Here is a 7,729-nt window from a genome sequence, read left to right on the forward strand (position 1 = left end):
CAGACTTCACTGTTGGGGTCAATTCCGTTTGACTGTTCCAACCTTACATTGTGAAAATACACAACTTCTTCTTTTTTATAATTAAGTTTACTTGTTATATCAGTGAGACAAATAATACTGCATCTGACAGGGATACAGTCCAGAAAAAGGCTGCATAAAGAGACTTCTATAAACAAATGAAGAGTGCTGCCAGCTTGGGACAATTCTGAATGCAGGAAGGAGAGGGGACAAAACTTTAGAAGCAGCTTTGATATTTGGAGTTGAAAGTCAAGAATTTTTGAGATCTGACACTGGTTTATTATTTCCAAAAGTGCCATGACATTTTTTATAGGCTTGCTAGGTTTTTAAATCAATGTATCTGAATGAACTCTGGATACCCAGTCACTAGAAACTAATGATATTTTTAAAAAAAGTCTTTGCTAACCCTGCTTTTTTTCTGCTTCAGACACCCTGAGCAGCAGTTATCTGTTGAACACAGAAAGAAACCAGTTACTTACCTGAGTTGCGACTAAGAGATGGGTTACTTTTTGGAAAGTCACAGTAAAGCTGTGCTCTTTATGGTGCCTTATGTTTAAATATTTTGATATGAAATGTGACATTTAACATATGATATAATGCTGTACTTTATCTGTGACTAAAATGCAGGCGGCACTTGAAAAGAAGATTGCCGTTGTTTAAAAGATGGTTCATAAAAAAGTAATGAAAGAATTGATGTTCTCTTGTTATCTATAAACACAGGCCAATTAGATTATTCTCTTACGTACATCTTTCCCCTGAAAGCTACTTTTTAATCTATCCTTTTCCTAGAAGACTTCAGGGAATTTTCAGCAGGCATATGGCATCAATGTACCAGGAGACTATAACAAATATTTGCAAAGATTTTGATCTGTATAAAATACCAATTATCCTTATTTAAAAGTATTTATCTTAATAATCACTTTCAGCAGAGACACCTGTTAGGAATTCAGTGTTTCCTATTTCCTTCAGTCGAGTGGAAAGAAGTTTTCTCAGCCATTTTCCTGTATCCTTCACAGAACTTTTCATGGAACAAGCAAAGAGAGGAAGTAATACTTCATATGCCTGGGAACTGTAAAAATGAGGATAGGAAAAAGGAATTTGTATTTAAATTAGAGAATAGCAGATTTCAACACAGTGATTTTTTTTCCCTTCTAAGCCACTTGTAACTGCAAAAAACAAACACAAAAGAGCCATTTAAGGAAAAAAAAGTAATGAATACTAGAATTAAATTAAATAGCAGGAGGAAATTAGGGAAATATCAGATGTAATTTTCAAATTTATATGTTGATCACGTGATTTGTGCTAATATTCCTGCTTTACAAAGAAAAAAAAGTAAAAATATCTTTAATGACTGTTAGCGTTCAGAACCTGAGCTTTAAGTTCCAGTCAGACATCTCCACATCTATAACTGTTCTTAAAATAATAGGCTTATTTTGACATTACCTATTTTTATGTGTCATACCCAGGAAAGACATGCAGTTGCAATAGAAACACAAGCAGTTTATACATGTCTTGGGCAAAGTGCTTAGCATGTTTCAATTTGTTGTGCTGTCATGCTCACATAATGTTGGAAGGAAAAGGGGGAAAGAGAAGGTTGTCAGCTCTCAGCCAAAGGGAAAAAATTACTAATATGATGGCAGTGTTTTTAAATGGAGAATAATTTATAATGCTGTTTTGTTTTGTTTCTCCTGGAGGCAAAATTAAAACAATGCTTCATTAACATTATTTGAAGCTATTTTAAATATAACCATTTTCAGCAAAACAATGTTAACATGTGTGGGGTTTTTTAATGAAAAAAAGACAATTAGGAAAACGTTTTGAATAATATTGTATTCTTTTACCTAAAGTCTTTTTTTTCCAATTTTTTTTCACTATGTTTAGTCCCGAAAGTGAACCAGCGTGCATGTAGGAGTTATTGGCTAGCAGTTATACTGAGGCTAGATGTCATGTGGCTCTTCAGACACAATTTTAACTTTAAACATACCCATTCCACCAACTTGGTTAGAGCTACCATACTCAACACCAACTTGTGCAAAACTGTTTTGAGTCACCTTTAGCTGGATCTAAATGAAAACTTAAGTATAGGAGGGTGAAAGCAATTATAGCATTTTACTGTTGCAAGTCCACCTTCATCACCAGGACAGCACTAGTTTTTTACAGCAAGACAGAGGGTAACTGCTGCAGGCACTTTCTTCCTCCATTCTCCAAGGTTCAGATCTACTGCAGTTTTTATTTCTCCCAAGTTAGCCGATTTCACGTGTAGTATTCATTTATGTACCAAATTATGTCACCCAACTCCATCACAACAGAAGAATCAGGTTTCAAAGAAGAAAGAGGTCTGGGCACATTCCTGCCAGCCTCTTCCCTATGCCAGAGGAACTATGATATGTAGATGCCCTTGCTCTTGCAAAAGGGAAATAAGGAACCTACATCTGATAATACCACACGTACCATCAATACCGATGCTGGGAAAGCTCCTACCCGTCCTTCTATCCCAAATTCTCATTAGGACAGCAAGACCATATGGTTTCTTTTTGTTTCTTAAATTATTATTATTTTCTGGGAGTTGTAGCTACATAGTAATTTAAGATGGCAGCTTTCCAAGGCTTTGCTGTGGTTCTAATTAATCGGGTATGCTGTTTAATTTTTTAACTCAAGCTTTTTCCTCATATTTAAAAGGTCTCACATTGCCCTTTATTATTAATGACATCAAAGCAAGAAGAATGGCTGCCATTTCTCCTTAGTCTGTGGAAGTGAGACTATCTGTAGTAAAAAAGTGCAGTGTCTGCACTTGTCAGCGGGACTGAAAGCAATACCATTGGCAAAGCGTCTGCCTTTCTTTGGTCTAGTGAGCTGGAATAATGCTCTGCCAGAAAAACAGATGAGAAAACAAGGAGTGGGACCTACCTGGAGAACAGGGGATAGACTGAAGAGTTACTATAGGGTGGGGCAATGGAGTGTGCAGAATGCAGGGCAGAAAATCTGAGGAGAAAAAAAAGTTTCCTTTTCTAATGTGTGGAAAATTGTGCCTCCTCCAGGCAGCCCAGGTGAAAAAAAAACACAAACAAACAAAAAACCCCCACAAAAGTTGCTATCAGTTTTGATTAGGGATTTAAAGACACAATTTGACTTTTTATACTCTCATACACTCTGAATCATGGTTGTATGATTCCCCCTTCACAGGCTTTCTTCACAAAGTTTCCAAAACTGGTGTTTGATGGAGAAGCATAGCAGTTATATTTTTATAAAAACCAAAACAACAAAAAAACACTAAAACCCCCACACATATACGAGTTTCCACTGGACAGCTCACTGACACTCGCAGAGGGGCCAGAGTCCAGCGTGGCAGGACCCAAGGACAGAAAGTAAGAATAATTCAGGAAGAGAGCATCATCAGCAAGAAAGATGGGATGAGAAGATCAGCTGAAAGACAGCACAAAACTGTGACTTGTAAAAAAATGTGGTTACTGAAAATCTCAGTGCAAGGCAGAATGAGGATGATGGTTGGAAAAATGTGGGGAAGATCTTATGTCCCAGAGAGCGGGAAGCTCTTTGGGAGGTTTCTTGGATCGAGGGCCAGCATTGCACACAGAAGGACGTGTTTTGTCCCTCACACAGAGCTCTCATCAGTTGCAGTCTTCTCCTCACACTTGCATCATCCCTGATCAGCTGCAGGGTGTCCTTGGCAAAAACCCTGCAGAGAGAGCTGCCTAGACAGGCAGAAGGAGACCTATGACAGCAGTGGGCTGTGAGCACTAGGAGGAAGACCTGTGAAGGAGAATGGCCCAGGGTCACCCTGTGAGAGGTGGCGTGAACCCTGAGGAAGGCAGCAGGAGCTGCTCCCATGACTTTGCCTCCAGCAGCTGCAGGAACAAAGAACAGTCACGCTAGGTAAGCCAAGCTCTTTTCTCTGTACTACTCAAACCTGTTTGCTTGCAAACCCCATGACTCACTCACTGCTCCAGCTCTGCTTCTGCAACAGTTAGCAGCAAAGTCAACCCAGGTTCCTGAGCACAGCTTTCTGTGTCACCACCTCAATGGAAATCTGCCAGCAGCTTCCCTGTGGCTGCCACCAGGTCGGTTGCTGGGAGTTCAAGGTGGGGCTGTGTGGGTAAAGCCCTGAGGCCGACACCAAGGAGCAATTATAAGACCTCTTGGTACTGGGAGATAATCTCTTAGGAGACACTGATAAATTGTGTGCAGGCACCACTGCAGAAAGAAGACTCATTTGCTCAGGGGCTACAGCAGTATTTGGCCTACTGTGCTATTTTGTTCTCACATGAGGAAAGAAAGATGATCGAGATTCCAATGGATTTCATCAAGCACAAAGTCCTTCTCAAAACCCCAGGTTCTCCCTTCAGAAAAACACAAGGCTTTCCTCCTAGTCCTGCCCTAAAGAGACTCATGGATTGCTAGAGGAAAGTCAACATTTTGTTGAGGATTGCTTTCTTTTGTTTCTGAAAGAGAGCAAAATGTTCTTTCTTTTATGACTGCTGCTCTGGATTCATGGACCTTGCTAAAAAGAAAGCGTGTTTCCGCTCAAGAGCCCTCAGCAGCTCAGTTCTAATCTGTTTGCTTCCACTGCTTGGACCACACTTGATTTCTGCTTCTGGATTACTTATTGTCACTGAGGATCTTACAGGGTGTAATCCATTCCTGATATCTATTGTAACCTACAGTCCTGCTTCCACAGGGTAGTGCTAGTGCACAAAGAGCAAGGCAAATACAGATTGAAGCTGTTTTCCAAGATATTCAAGACCAGGGCTGTGTTCAAGAAGACAGGGAGGCTGTTTTTATCAAGGGAGCCCAGCTCCTCCAGAAGACCTTCTGTTGCAGCAATTGCTTTTGCAACAATATTCTATGCAAAGACCCTGCAGCTTTTTTTTCCAAGGGTGTCCTCATGTTAACAATGCTGCCATGCATGGATGAATTCCCAATTACTTACACCAAGCACTACTTATGTGGAAGATTTTGAAACAAGATGGAGCCTGCCTGGAACAACACCCTCATTTTGGCTGCAGGGTGCAGCATCTGAAGCTGGCGCCTGTGCTTGTCTGTGTCTCTCTTTGTTCTTGTGAGTCTGTCTCCCTGGATGCAAAGAGGAAGCTGTTGGTCATACTGGGCCGTCAGTAACTCCAGTTTAAATCCAGCATAACCCCACTGGGTGCAGAGAAATTAATCTTGGTTTGCAGAAGCATAACTTTATCCCTGTAGCTGAATCAACATCTTTAAAGATGGTTTGGAAATTGGTAAGAAACCAGTAGAGATCGTCCCAACTTTTCCTTCCAGAAAAATTTTGGTTTATTGAAATGCTGCAGTCATAAATACAGAACAAAGGAAGTGAATATATTACAGTGTCCTCATTGTGAAAGGGCAATGGCAGATGCTTTGATAAACTAGGAGACAGGTCATTATTTCAGCGCAATGCCTGTCAGAACATCTGCCAACTGTAGCTCTCCAAAAAATTATTTTTTAACTTCCTTCCTATGAGATTTACTAGACTGTGAAGGAGAATCTCAAACAAGTGGTAGCATAATTTACCAAGTCCTAGAAGAGGTACTTTGGTGAATTGCCTAGCATTGTGCTGAGGCAATAGACCAGATGACCTAGTGGCCTTTTCCATTTCTAATGTCTATGATTATTGCAGTTATACCTCGGGACACTAAACAGAGATATTTTCTTCCTTTCAGTGGTAGCAAAATGTCACTAATGGCCATGCTAAATCAGAGCAATTGATCCTTCTGCAGATGTGTTGTGCACTTAGCAAGGCAGCTATAAATGATCACACTTTGTTTAGATTTGCTATTTTCTGTTTTTGTAGTGCAAGTGCTCTGCACAAGGGGACTGTCAGCCAAGGGAAAGATTTTCTGGTAGGAGATTAAGGATAACTAAGGAAATGATTGCATGACCTATAAAGAGCGGATCATAAATATTGCAACAATAAAACCAATAGCTCCTTCAAAGTTTAAATAGCTTTTCTTTTCAAACAATTGAGGTAAATGCCCTTTTCCCAAGGTTGTCTAGCACATGCACTTTGAGATTTCACACACAGTTTCACCAAATATATTGTACTTTCTCAGGGAAATACCTTTTTCTTTTCACTATCTTTCTTTGTGGAAGCATCCCCTCCACAAAAGTTAGATCCCAACTACCTGGAAGTTCCTTATCACTTCTTCTAGCACCGACGTTTCAAAATAGCCCGAGCTTAATGAAAATAATAGCCCCTGCATTAATAATGAAAATAGCCCCTGCATTTTTTAAGCACAAACCCCACCAAACAATGCAAGAAGGGACAAGTATGATTCTGCCCTTTATAACCAAGCAGCAGCAATTACCTTTCATGCGTCCCAGGAGGAGCCTCAGACAGAAGGGTCTGCCTACATAACATTTATATTCCTCACAACTCCAAGTGTGTAAAATCCCAGTCCTGGGCTGTTGCAGCTTGGCTGATACAGACAACTGACATTCCTTTTTCACACACCCTGACAGCACACAACACAGCGTTTGTTTTTAATGCTTGGTTCAGGATCCTGCTCTGGAGTAAGCAGCTTGCTCTCTTGTGTGCTCAGTCTTTTTTCCCCATTCTCCATGCTGCCATTAGTCTGTAGCCAGGTCAGGAGAATCATAGACCAGTGTGTTCCAGCAGCCATGTCACAAGGATGCAGATCTCACAGAAGCATTCCTACTCCCTTGTCACCCCACGTTCTCCTGTACATTTAGCTCGTATGTCTTAGGCCTTGGCCTGGGAGTACCGCTTTAGGCACTTTTAAAAAGTACCACAGTACAAAGGCTGGAGCATCTTAATATTAGTGCTGCATCCTGCAGTCAATCAGCTATTGGTCTGGCTGCAGAGAGCATTATCCTTGCTATAAACACCACTCCAGTTTGGTAAATCAAGCAGCTGAAGAAATATGGGTGTTCATTCACCCACAGCAGGCATGTGCCAAATCCACCCCCAGGCCCATGCAAAATGCTGATCACTCCACGGGCCAGTGGTGCAACATACTTTTCTTTCTTGTACATTGGCAATTTGCAACTCAGAAGCTATTTTGCTTTAAATAAAGTAAAAAGGCAAAGGATCCCCTGAACAGAGTCAATGCTCACAAATGGAAAATATCCTTAACCTGACCTCCCTGATCCTTCCCTATGCTACTGTATGTAAGTGCATTAAAATCAGCTCTCATTTTTATGTTCCAGGTTTCAGGCTCTCTGTAATAGCTGCAATCCTCATTATGCAAATATTGTAGTTTGCCTCTATGCTTTCTACACAAATTCTTTTTGTTGTGTTTTCCTGGTTATGTGCAATTTCACACAGCCAGTGAAATTTCAGCATCTATAAAAAATTGTCTGGTGTCTACAGATTCATAGAATCAGCTGGGTTGGAAGGGACCTCCGAGATCATCAAGTCCAACCCTTGATCCAGGCACTAAGTGCCACATCCAGTCTCTTTTTAAAAATCTCCAGGGACGGAGAATCCACTGCTTCCCTGGGCAGCCCATTCCAATGTCTGACCACCCTCTCTGTAAAGAAATTCTTTCTAATATCTAACCTAAACCTCCCCTGGTACAACTTGAGACCATGCCCTCTTGTCTTTGCTGATAGTTGCCTGGGAAAAGAGACCAACCCCTACCTGGCTACAACCTCCTTTCAGGGAGTTGTAGAGAGTGATGAGGTCTCCCCTGAGCCTCCTCTTCTCCAGGCTGAACAGCCC

Source organism: Manacus candei, unplaced genomic scaffold, assembly GCF_025592945.1.
Source record: "Manacus candei isolate 608988 ecotype Guabito, Panama unplaced genomic scaffold, ASM2559294v1 h1tg000018l, whole genome shotgun sequence".
Taxonomy (NCBI): domain Eukaryota; kingdom Metazoa; phylum Chordata; class Aves; order Passeriformes; family Pipridae; genus Manacus; species Manacus candei.